We start from the raw sequence: 11630 nt of genomic DNA on the forward strand, positions 1-11630 counted from the left end.
TCCTCTGAAATATCAAAGTTTTTCCCAGTGTTTGAATTGAGTCATATGTCAAGAAAAGCACATTGCATTCCTTTGACATAAGACAAATGCCATATGTTAAGTTTATTTTTAAATGGTGGATAAGAACGGGGAAACCATGTTCCAGTCTGAGAAAATATTGATGCTGTGGTGTTGGTGAGGCAGGTTATGGTTTAATTCTTACCTGTGGATTAAAGAATGAAAAATGAACCTACATCCATGGCCTGACATCTGTGTAAATGGAACATAGGGATGGAGGCCTGCCTGCCTGCCTTATGTTCTTAGGATAAAGTAAATACTAAAAGGCTTGAAATCTTTCCTAAGCCTAACAACATTGGCACAGCTGGGGCCCAGATGCACCGCAGGGTGGGTGGAAGGTCTTGGGTAGGGGAGACAAAGCAGAAGTGAGACGATGCCTTGGAGTATAGGGACGTGGGAAGAAATAGTGGGAAAAGGCTGCTTTTACCCAGAATTTTCCTTATGCACAATTAGAAAGTGGATGAAGTTGGAGTTTGAGCTGTCCCTTGTTGTGCTGGACGCCTGTTAACCTCCACAAGGATGGCATCACATTCAAGAGGCCGAAAAGACTTGGAGCCAGCAGACGAGACACAGAGTTTTATTAGTGGGAAACTTACACAGGGACAGTCCAGTGGCGGCAGACTGGGCAGAAGAACCACAACTGCTTGCAAAAAGCATGCAGTTTATATAGCATTTTCAGTTAGCACCCTCTGCCTAACAACCTCCCCCTGGCAACCTTCAATTAACCCAAAACAAAGGGCCCGGATCTCCTGTACAGCTTACATTCCACAGGATGGATCCAAGGGCTTCAAATGTGCTTCACAGACAAGGAACAAATCTCCCAGGTGGCTCCTCCTAGATTCCTTAGCTCGGAACTCCAGACACACATTCAGGTGCCATATAGGGTCATTTTCAGGGTAGGCTTAAGCAAGTTATTGCCGTCAGGTGCATCTGCCATACATCCCTCCACCCATCCCCTTTCTGGCCATCCTACCAGCTCACTCCCCATTCTATGATCCACCCCCACCCTTCTCAATATTTACAGTGTCTCTTAATACGATCATGAGGGAAGTCTGGAAGTATCTCTTGAATCTAAAAATGCAGATGCCCCACATCTCATATGTTCCCATCTTGGCACCATCCTATCTGCACCTCGGCAAGGAGATTTGGTCTCATGGTTGTCACTGCAAGCAATTGAAACAACCGGAATGTCTGGCAACAGACGAAATAAGGCATGGTAATTTTGTATTGGTTCTGAGATATCTTGTTTGTAAAATGGGACTAATATTGGCTGCTTATTTCATGGGGTTCCTTGAAGATTAAATAATAACAGTTCTTGGCAAATAGCAGTCTATAAGTTTTAGCTACCTGTATGATTATTCTACTTCTTGCTACTGCATGGAATACTGTGCAGCTGTTTTTAAAAATGATCTGTGTTCTTCTATAGTAACAATGATATTAAGGGCAAAAGAATGGAAATGAAAACAATAAGCACAGTGTATCATTTTTATTTTTATTCAAAACAGCACCAATTGCCTGCCAAGAACACACTTGCCCAGCTTATCTCATTTTTGCCAGCCTCTCAGACATTCAAGAGGAACTGGAAAATAAAAAATGTATAGGAATAGCATTTATATGTTTAAATAATTCTTTACAAAACAAAATTATACAGTTTTTGGATATACTTATGTGTATAAAAACATAGCAAACTCTCAGCAAAAATACAGATCAAACTCCTAAGGAAGTAAAGTGAGATCAGGCACAGTGGCTCACGCCTGTAATCCCAGCACTTTGGGAGGCTGAGGCAGGTGGATCGCTTGAGGTCAGGAGTTTGAGACCAGCCTGACCAACATGGTGAAACCCTGTCTCTAACTAAAAATATAAAACTTAGCTGGGCATGGTGGCATTCACACATAGTCCCAGCTACATGGGAGGCTGAGGCCGGAGAATTGCTTGAACCCGGGAGACGGAGGTTGCAGTGAGCTGAGATGGCACCACCGCACTCCAGCCTGGGCGACAAAGCAAGACTCCATCTCAAAAAAAAAAGAAGTAAAGTGGATGAAATTTGGGGCTTTTTGTGTTTCTTTAATCTCTCAAAATATTGAGGGGGTGTAGGTTGGGGTTAGAGGAAGGCATGATTTCAGTCTCATTCTTAATGGTCTTCATTTTGTATAGGAATTTATACTCATACACCTGTTACTTGTGCTATCAAAAAATACTTTAAAGGAGAAGGAGCAACCCATGCTCAGGTATTCACTTTTAACCAAGTCAGGTGTTTGTTCTTGAGTAGGCGTGACCTGAATCTTACAATCTCGGAAGAGGAGGGCCCCACTGGGACTTTCTAGAACAGGTGTGTGATCTACATGCAAGGGAACCGAGGCAACTAGCTTAAGGCCACATAGCAGAGGCAGTAGGGAGGGAATAGGGGAGGGAAGGAACAGGTGGCTGGCTTTGGGGTGGGGAGGAGTCGTTGGATAAAAACTAGCTAACGTTGCAGAGCAGCTAAGGTTAAGGGGGCCTGAAGGCTGGAAGAAAGGAAGATGAACTAGAAGGATGTTAAAAGTTTTACGTAGCCGAAACACACAAAAGGAAAAATGTAGCATGCAAGTTTCTCAGGCTTTTCTCTTCCCACTGCTTACTGAGTGGCTTCTGGGTTTGCCTGCTCAGCCTCTAGGGCCCTTGGTTGTGTTAATGCTGGGAATAGCAGGAAGATAATTTAAAAATATCCAGAAAATCTTGACATCTTTACATTAGAAAAGACCAAGACCCTCATGAAAGAAAATACCAGATCCAAAATGTCAAAAAACATCCAGAAAATCTTGAAATCTTTACATTACAAAAGACCAAGACCCTGATGAAAGAAAATACCGGATCCAAAATGTCAAGGGTCGGGAGTCAAGAAAGAACCATGCTAGAGGGAGTCTGGAAAGCGTGGAGGTTTTAGGGAAATTCAACAAGAGTTGGCTGCACTCCAGAAACAATGGGATAAAAGGCAGAAAAGAGAACTTTATAACATTTCTGTGAGTTAAAAATGTAATCCCCTTTGCTCATTCTTTCTTGAGATTTCAGTAAAAATTTAAATTGTTCTTCAATATTTTCTGGATGTCAAACTTCACGCTGTGTTGAATGGGACAGTAGAAGAAGTTCCCAAGATGGCACTAAAAATCACCACTGCTGATGGAACCGGAAGGAGATAAACAACACTCTGAAATGCCAAGTTAGTATTAAGAGTATTAGAAACAGGCCGTCTCTCCGAATTGTATCTCCCAACCGTCTTCACTCCTTGCTCTCATCCCTTTGTTTCTCAGGCAAATATAAAAGTGACACGGTGGTCATATAAAGTCCACAGTTGAAACCACTTTTTTTCCAATGTGATTTTTAGAAAGGATTTCATAACAGCACCATTTGCCTACCAGGAACACACTTTCCCAACTTTTGATTCTCATCTCCATAAGCCTTTGAGACTTTCAGTGAAACTAGAAAATGGAAATATGTAAAAACAGCACGTCAAATCATCGCAACTTGGAAGAATAAAATATTCTCTCTTTGTTTCTCTCTCTCTCTCTCTCACACACACACACACACACACACACACAAACGTGAGGAAGGGAAGAAAAACTAACTCATGTCCTCCGTTTGTGCTGGCAGAGTACCAGGTGGGGGTGCTTAGGGACTTACTAACTGTGGTGCCCTGTTGAAAGCGTAAGGTTTTTCTACTTTGTTATAAGCAGCCACTGCAGAGCGTTGGTTTATCCGCCCTTGGTGACCTTAGCCTGGTGAATGGGTTTTCTGTACTGCATTTTCCAAACAGATCAGAATATGGAATATACATTGACGTTTATGTGCCAAAAATTACCTGGGTGGCACCTTCCTATAAGAATGGAAATGATTCTCCTGAATCCCGCACGCATTGAATGAAGAATAAACAACCTTGTTGAAAGAGTCTACATGACCTGGAATGCTAAAAAGCCTTTGGTTTGCTTGCTGTAGTGCAAAAATATGAGAAATATTTAATCTTTAAAAATACACAATGGTATCATAATTTTGCTGCAGGTTCAAAGGCAACACAATATAACTTAGGGTATTTAAAATGTAATGTCTTTGTGTATTTTCAAATGCAAACAGCAGAGAGTTTGATAAATAGCTAGAGAGCACCAGACCATATCTTATCCTTATAAAAGTGTCTCCTGTGAATGTTCACTGTATCTCTCAGAACATTCTTAATATGCTCCATAGCTGAATGTGCAGACAGCAACTCTATAGAAATGTATACACCTACTTGGTGTGCGGTCTATGTCAATTCCAAGTGAAGCTTATATAAACTTCAGATGCCCAGACTTTTGCTTTTGGAAACACATCTAAATGTTTATAATTTTCTAGATCTCTTCTATACCCAGGGTTTTAAAAATTTTATTTTTGACACAATATTCCTGTGTTTTTAAATAATCAGACCAAGTTATTTATAATATATCTTGATCTGTTTTAATCCGTGTTTGATGTTTAATTGTGTATTTAAAACTATATGAGTTTTCTATCATAAAATTGATATATGGTCATTATAAAATGGAATTTGTATAGTGTATGTTTAATTCAACTACAAGTAACAAAGACGTAAATATGGGGATTTATTGGCTCTTATAAAGCCTGGAAGCAGGAACCAGGCAGCAGAGCAGCACTATCTGATAGAACTTTCTGTGATGATGGAAATGTTCTATTATTTATCTTGTCCAGTTTAGTAGCCACTAGTCACAGGTAGCCATTGAGCACTTTAAATGTGGCTTAGTAGGGGGGAAGAATTAAACTTTTTATTTTATGTTATTTTAATTAATTTAAAACATTCATATGGGGCTACTGCTACTATCATAGCAGACAGCAAAAGTGGTAGCAGGTTGGTAGGAAGGAGACTCATGGTCCTTCATCCTAGTGTTCTCCCGTCCATGGCTTCTGCCCTCCAGATCGCCTCATGGTCCAAGATGGCTGCCGGGACCATACCAGGAATCCACATCCCAAGCAGCAGAAAGCAACATAGGCAAAAGGGCAAATCCCTTCCCTTGCAGTTAATTGGAAAGACAATTAGAAAATTAGATTGTCAGGGGCATAGCTAATTTAGTTAATGCTGCAGAGTTCTCAGAGAATAAAGCAAAGTTGTTTTTTCTCAGGAGGATTTGTTATTTGGAGGGTTAGGAGAAAAGAATGGATTAAATAAATTATGGTATATCCATAAATTGAGACACAATGGTGCTGATTTCTTTCAATGTCTACTATATGTAGGGCACAAAGATGAATACAGCAGGCCCAGTTCTTGCCCTCATGGCATTTATTGTCTATTGAATGAAGTAGAACTATGTAGGTCCCTCCCATAACATGTGGGAATTATGGGAGCTACAATTCAAGATGAGATTTAGGTGGGGACACAGCCAAACCAGTGTTCTCAGAAACACTGAGAGACAGTTTGGCAAACAGGAAAGAAGCAAGAACCCCTGACTTCATTTTCTTATCATTCAAAGGGTGACAGTGTGCCTTGCATCGTGTCCAGCATCATGGTGTGAATTCAATGAAATCATCAATGTACTAGCTGTCATATACAACACTTCTACTTGCCTAGAACCTAGTCTTATGACTACACCGAGCCATAAGGAGTCTGGAAAATATTTGGGGTTTATTTTCTGTGTGTATTTTTTTGTTCTGTTTTGGTTTGATTTTGTTTTCTTTTTTGACTGAAGAAGGGATTCGAGGGCAGGTAGTTCACAGTCCCTGCCACAAAAAATTGCACAGTTCATCATTCCCTTCCATTCCTCCGACTCCCAACCCAAACCCATTGCTAGTCTTCAGAGATAACTGCCATTAATAACATTGGATGTAACCATCTGGCAAATTCATTTGTACACAAACACATACTGTTTTTACATTATGCATTATTTACAACGTATCTTGGATGGCTTTCGATGATAGTATATATAGATCTACATAGTTCTACTTCATTCAATAGACAATAAATGCCATGAGGGCAAGAACTGGGCCTGCTGTATTCATCTTTGTGCCCTACATATAGTAGACATTGAAAGAAATCAGCACCATTGTGTCTCAATTTATGGATATACCATAATTTATTTAATCCATTCTTTTCTCCTAACCCTCCAAATAACAAATCCTCCCGAGAAAAAACAACTTTGCTTTATTCTCTGAGAACTCTGCAGCATTAACTAAATTAGCTATGCCCCTGACAATCTAATTTTCTAATTGTCTTTCCAATTAACTGCAAAAATGGATTGTCTCCGCTCTTTTGTGATTTGATTCCATTGCTATAACAACTCAAAAATATGTATCCCTGTATCTGTTACTCCAGCCATGAAGATATGTGTGGATTTAGAGGGAGCACCAGCTAAGGAAAAATCAAACTGTTTAAAAATTCTCTTAAGAAAGGAAATAAGTCACTTCTTTGTGTTTTCCAGACATGGCCTAGTACAGATATATTCTACAACTGGAGAAAAATGGTTATGATTAAGGCTTAGAAGTGGAGTGCAGTGAAGGATCTTTAGGGAAGCCTGACAACCACCCCCTCTGCTGATCCCTGTGGAATTTTGCATGGATGATGAGTAAAAAGTACAGCTGAAGAAACACTGAGAGACAGTTTGGCAAACAGGAAAGAAGCAAGAACCCCTGACTTCATTTTCTTATCATTCAAAGGGTGATAGTGTGCCTTGCATCGTGTCCAGCGTCATGGTGTGAATTCAATGAAATCATCAATGTACTCACCTACCATATGTTGCCTGGCACATACCGGCACTCACACAGTCAGAGCTGTATATGTGGAAAATATTCACGTGTTTCCCACATACTGAAATGGGTCCTAAGAACCACTGAGTCCATTTAAGGGGAGAGATTTTTTTTTCCTTTTTTGAGACAGAGTCTGACTCTGTCACCCAGGATGGCATGCAATGGCGCGATTATCGGCTCACTGCAACATCCACCTTAGGGAAAGAGATCTTTACAACAGTCTCTACCATAGCGAGTAACTGAGACTGTTAGAGCCTGCAATGTAGCATATTTTCATTTCTGTATAAAGGCATCCTTACTGATATATAGTCCATACGTATTTGGGTATCTCCTATACTAATCGATTAAGGCATTCTTGATACCTAGAGGACATAAAGACCAGCATAATATGCAGGACAGCAGCAATCCACTAGACCAGAAGGAAGCTCCATATTACAGACACCAGGAAATGTTTCTAAACCAGAGATTTCCCTCAGTCATCTGCACCAGAAATCCTTAGAGCTGCTAGATAAAATGTAAATTCCTGGGGCCCAATTAAACATGCAGAATCAGAATTCATAGGGGTGAGGTCTACAGGCCTCCAATTTAACAAGATGACCAGGTCATTTTTGTGCATAGGAAAATTTAAAAATCATTGTTCAAGAAGGACTTAAATTGAATAACAATAACTAAATCGAATAACTGGATGCTTTTCAGAACCTGTCTTGTTGAAGTGACACAGCTGACACAGTAGAATACAAAGAGGAGTAACACAGGTACCCTCTCCTGAAGAACACAGTGTCATGAGCACAGAGTAGAGATGAGTAGGAGGAGAAACAGCAGAAAGGAAGGAGGGATTAACCCTTTAAGACATTGCTAGGGGAAGCTTTAAAGAACAGGTGATATCTGAGCTAGGCTTTGAAGGCTGAACAAGAGTTCACCAAGTTGCCAAGCTGGCACAATACATAGTCTGGGGCAGTACTTCTCAGATGTTACTGCATATAGGAATTGCCTGGGGGAGCCTGTTAAAATGCAAGCTCTATTTCAGTCAGTCTGGGATAAAGCTGCCAGATGGTGCTAATGTTCCATGGACCACATTTTGAGTAGCAAAGCTCTAGAGAAAGAAATGGCATAGTCATAATGAATCAGACAAGTGTTTATTAGTATGTTCTCATGCTACTAATAAACACATACCCAAGACTGGGCGATTTATAAAGGAAAGAGGTTTAATGGACTCACAGTTCCACATGGCTGGGGAGGCCTCACAATCATGGTGGGAGGCAAAGGAGGAGTAAAATCAAGTCTTACATGGTGGCAGGCAAGAGAGCACGTACAGAGGAACTGCCCTTTATGAAACCATCAGATCGCATGAGACTTATTCACGATCATGAGAACAGCACGGGAAAGACCTGCCCCCCTTGATTCAATTATCTCCCACCAGGTCCCTCCCATAACATGTGGGAATTATGGGAGCTACAATTCAAGATGAGATTTAGGTGGGGACACAGCCAAACCATGCCAGTTGCCATTCTTCTGATAGTGAGGCAGGAATTACATAGTTTGTTGCAACCTTTTTGACTTCTCTTATGGAGAACCAACTGACCTCTTCCCTTCTACTCAGGAATATCATTAACCATCATTAAATAAATACACCCCTTAGGCATCTCACCCTAGACCCTGCTACATGGAGTTACCTGAGGGAAAAGCAACTCAATCTAAAACCAATATCAGCAATTCTAAGCATTCAGTAAACTGGCCAGTACATTTTAGTGGTTATTGTTTGACATCTATTTTCCTGTGTCTTTACTGTTCCGCCCTTCACCTCAGCCACAGATTTACTTCTTTTTTTATTGTATCCTCAAATTAAGGAACAACAGATACTTTCTCCAATACAAATTCTCAGTGCTCCCCAGGTCCCACCTGTATACCACACCTCGGGGAAGCTGCCAGAGATCGACTCTCTCATTGTCTTTGTTATGTTCTAAGAAATTCCCCCTACAATTACAGCTCTAAGCTTAACCTTTCTCCTGATCTCTAGACTGTCCTGCCAATAGAGAACACAGTGAAACAGTATGGAACATACACAGTCAACAGAGGACACTGATGCAACAGTGTTTATAAGCACAAAGTTTGGAAGTACGGAATCCTAGATAAAATCCTGGCTCTGGAATTAACTGCGTGACCTTCGGCAAATTACTTCACCTCTTTGAGCCTCGGTGTCTTCACATATAAAATGAGAATAATAAAAGCCCTTATCTCATAGTATTTCTGAAAGGGTTAAAAAAGCAAACCTAAGTAAAGAGCCCAGTACCTGGTTTGTCAGAGTTTTTTAAAATAAAAGTTGTAGCTGTCATCATCATTAGACTCACTCTCCCTACTCTATAACCTCCACCATCACCTCCATTTCAGTTCCAAGCCCTGTACTGACCCGGATGCCCAATTCACACACCTGAACACCCTGCACCCATCTGCCTTCACAGTGCCTTCTATTACCCGTAGATACTACTCTGTTTTTTTTTGTCTGAAGCCATTTTCTGCTTGTGTATTTCTTCTGAAAGACTCAATCTGGTTTGCAGAGAAGGACAAATACGGCCACATAACCCACGTTTGCTATCTCACCGTGTTTTATTATAAGCCTTGTGGACAATCACAACAGGCGAGGGAAAAGGCAGCTAGGAGAAAATGTTCCTGGATGCACTTGCCAAGCCAAGGTGTGGCCATGACAACCTGTGTGCACACATGGATACCGCTGAGATTTTTCTCTTTAGGATTTTGGCTTGCTTAACTACTGATCATATCTAATCTGTCTCATATATTTGAATGAATTAACTACTGTTCTGTGTCCTGCAGTGCACTTGCATATTGCCACAATGACAGGCGTTCCAACCTTTTGAAAGTTTGCTACTTATATCAAGATGGACTGAGTACATTTAAGCTGAATCTTGAAACACTTAGTTAACCAATCTATTGTGAAATCAGTTCGCCCTTCCACACTTAACTCTGTAAATGTCTCAATTCATCATATCTGGAGATTCAATGTAGCACATGTGTTGGGAAGGAGAGTTTTTTCTTTGTGTAGTGTGTTGTCTTTTGTCCTGGAATAGGACAATGGGTAAGCAATGGATTATCAGAAGAAGCGAGAAAACTGACTTCCAATTAGTTTTCTTCCTCGAAGTGATTTAGGAGAGGTGAACTTTACTTCCTAAGCTGGTATTTTTCAAAGTTTCAAAGATTGATTCATTCGAAAAAATGTTCCTGTGTGCCTCCTATGCATGTGAACAGGATACGCTAGGGATGCACTGATCCCAGCGCACCTCCAGGATTTCTCTGTACAAAGGTCCATGGGCAGCATCTGACTGGAACGGAGAGAGCCATGGCACCTTCTACAGAGCCTTATGTGTACAGCAAGGGTGTGCACCAAAGGATGCTGTTTCTCCTTGAGTTTTTTATTTGAGGCAATTTGGGGTGAACGTCCTGATCAGCATCATTTCAAATCCATTTTCCTACTCTGAGCCTTAGAAGAGGGGCTGAAGCTACTCCTTGGCTCTGCTACTAATTGTTAAATGAAACAAACATGATGCCTCCCATCACGGGGGGGTTACAGTCTAGTGAGGGGAGAAACAGACAATGAATAAGGAAAGAAACAAAAAAATGAATAAAGACGGCAAGAAGTGTTATTAAGGAGATGAATAAGGTAGTGTGATAGAGAATAATGAGGAAGACCAGGGCAGGTGACATGTAAGGAGAAATTTGAAAATGAAGCATCAGGCATGCAAAGAACAGAGGAACAGGTCTGTGAGCAGGTAGAAGGCACATGAGCCTAGAGGTGAGAGTAGAGTTGTGCCTGCAGTGTGGGATGCCGGGGATGAAATAGCACTAGATGAGGTTGGAGAGGACAGAGCCACATCCCACAAACTCCACTTAAGTAATGGGTTTGTGTGTTATACCAAGTGTAATAGAAAGCCACGCAAAGATTTTGCAGAGCAGGACTCCTCCCTTTTTTATTACGTGAAATCTTACTTGTAAGACCAATATTTTAAATGATTAAAGCAGACCAACTCAGATTGAAGCAAAGATGGGGATGCAGAGCTTGCCAAAGAGGTGTCCTCCTCCCAGGCTCGCTCCTGAGGCACCTCCCTGAGCCGTTAGCTCTGCAGGCCACAGTTAGCTCGCCATTCTAGGCAAAGGGGAGCCAGAGCTGATATTTAAGGCAGATAATGATTTCAACTAGGGGAGAGTGAAAAGAGTGGCTCAGGACCTAGAGTCGCCCTCCTCTGGAGAAAACAGATTTGAAATGATGCTGATCAGGGCAGTCACATGATTTCTGTTAGCATTGTTCAGCATCCCAAGCCAGGATTCGAGAAAGTGGACAGCTGGAGTTGGGTAAGACAGTTGCAACCAGAGCTCTAAGATGTTGGTTATAGGTCGTAGTTTGCTAGGAAAGAAGAAAATAACTCAGGGGAAGATTGGAGGGAGAAAGTCAAGGAAACAGAGACCCCAGGAGATCAAAGAGAAGATTAGCTGGGCAAGTGAAGGAAAAAGCAGAAGGGAGTGCCAGGGGTATTGGGTAGAGATGTTTTGGGTGACAGGATCCAAAATGCAGCTTGTGACTGGGAGTGGTGGCTCACACCTGTAATTGCAGAGCTTTGGGAGCCCAAGGCAAGAGGATCACTTGAGGCCAGGAGTTTCAGACAAGCTTGGGTAACATAGCAAGACCCCATTTCTATTTAAAAAATTTTAAAAATAGCTGGGTGTGGGGATGCATGCCTGTAGTCCCAGCTACTCAGGATGCTAAGGCAGGAGGATGGCTTGAGCCCAGGAGATGGAGGCTGCAGTGA

General features: G+C 41.5%; 1 long non-coding RNA gene across 1 annotated transcript; it reads left to right on the top strand.

Annotated features, from left to right (window-relative positions):
* The first annotated feature begins 819 nt into the window (after positions 1–819).
* Positions 820–9057, top strand: LOC115832169. Its single transcript, XR_004027607.1, has 3 exons — positions 820–929; positions 6489–6639; positions 8831–9057. It is a non-coding gene; the product is annotated as an uncharacterized LOC115832169 (long non-coding RNA).
* The last annotated feature ends 2573 nt before the right edge of the window (positions 9058–11630 follow it).

The sequence above is a fragment of the Nomascus leucogenys genome, chromosome 21 (assembly GCF_006542625.1).
Source record: "Nomascus leucogenys isolate Asia chromosome 21, Asia_NLE_v1, whole genome shotgun sequence".
NCBI classification, from domain to species: domain Eukaryota; kingdom Metazoa; phylum Chordata; class Mammalia; order Primates; family Hylobatidae; genus Nomascus; species Nomascus leucogenys.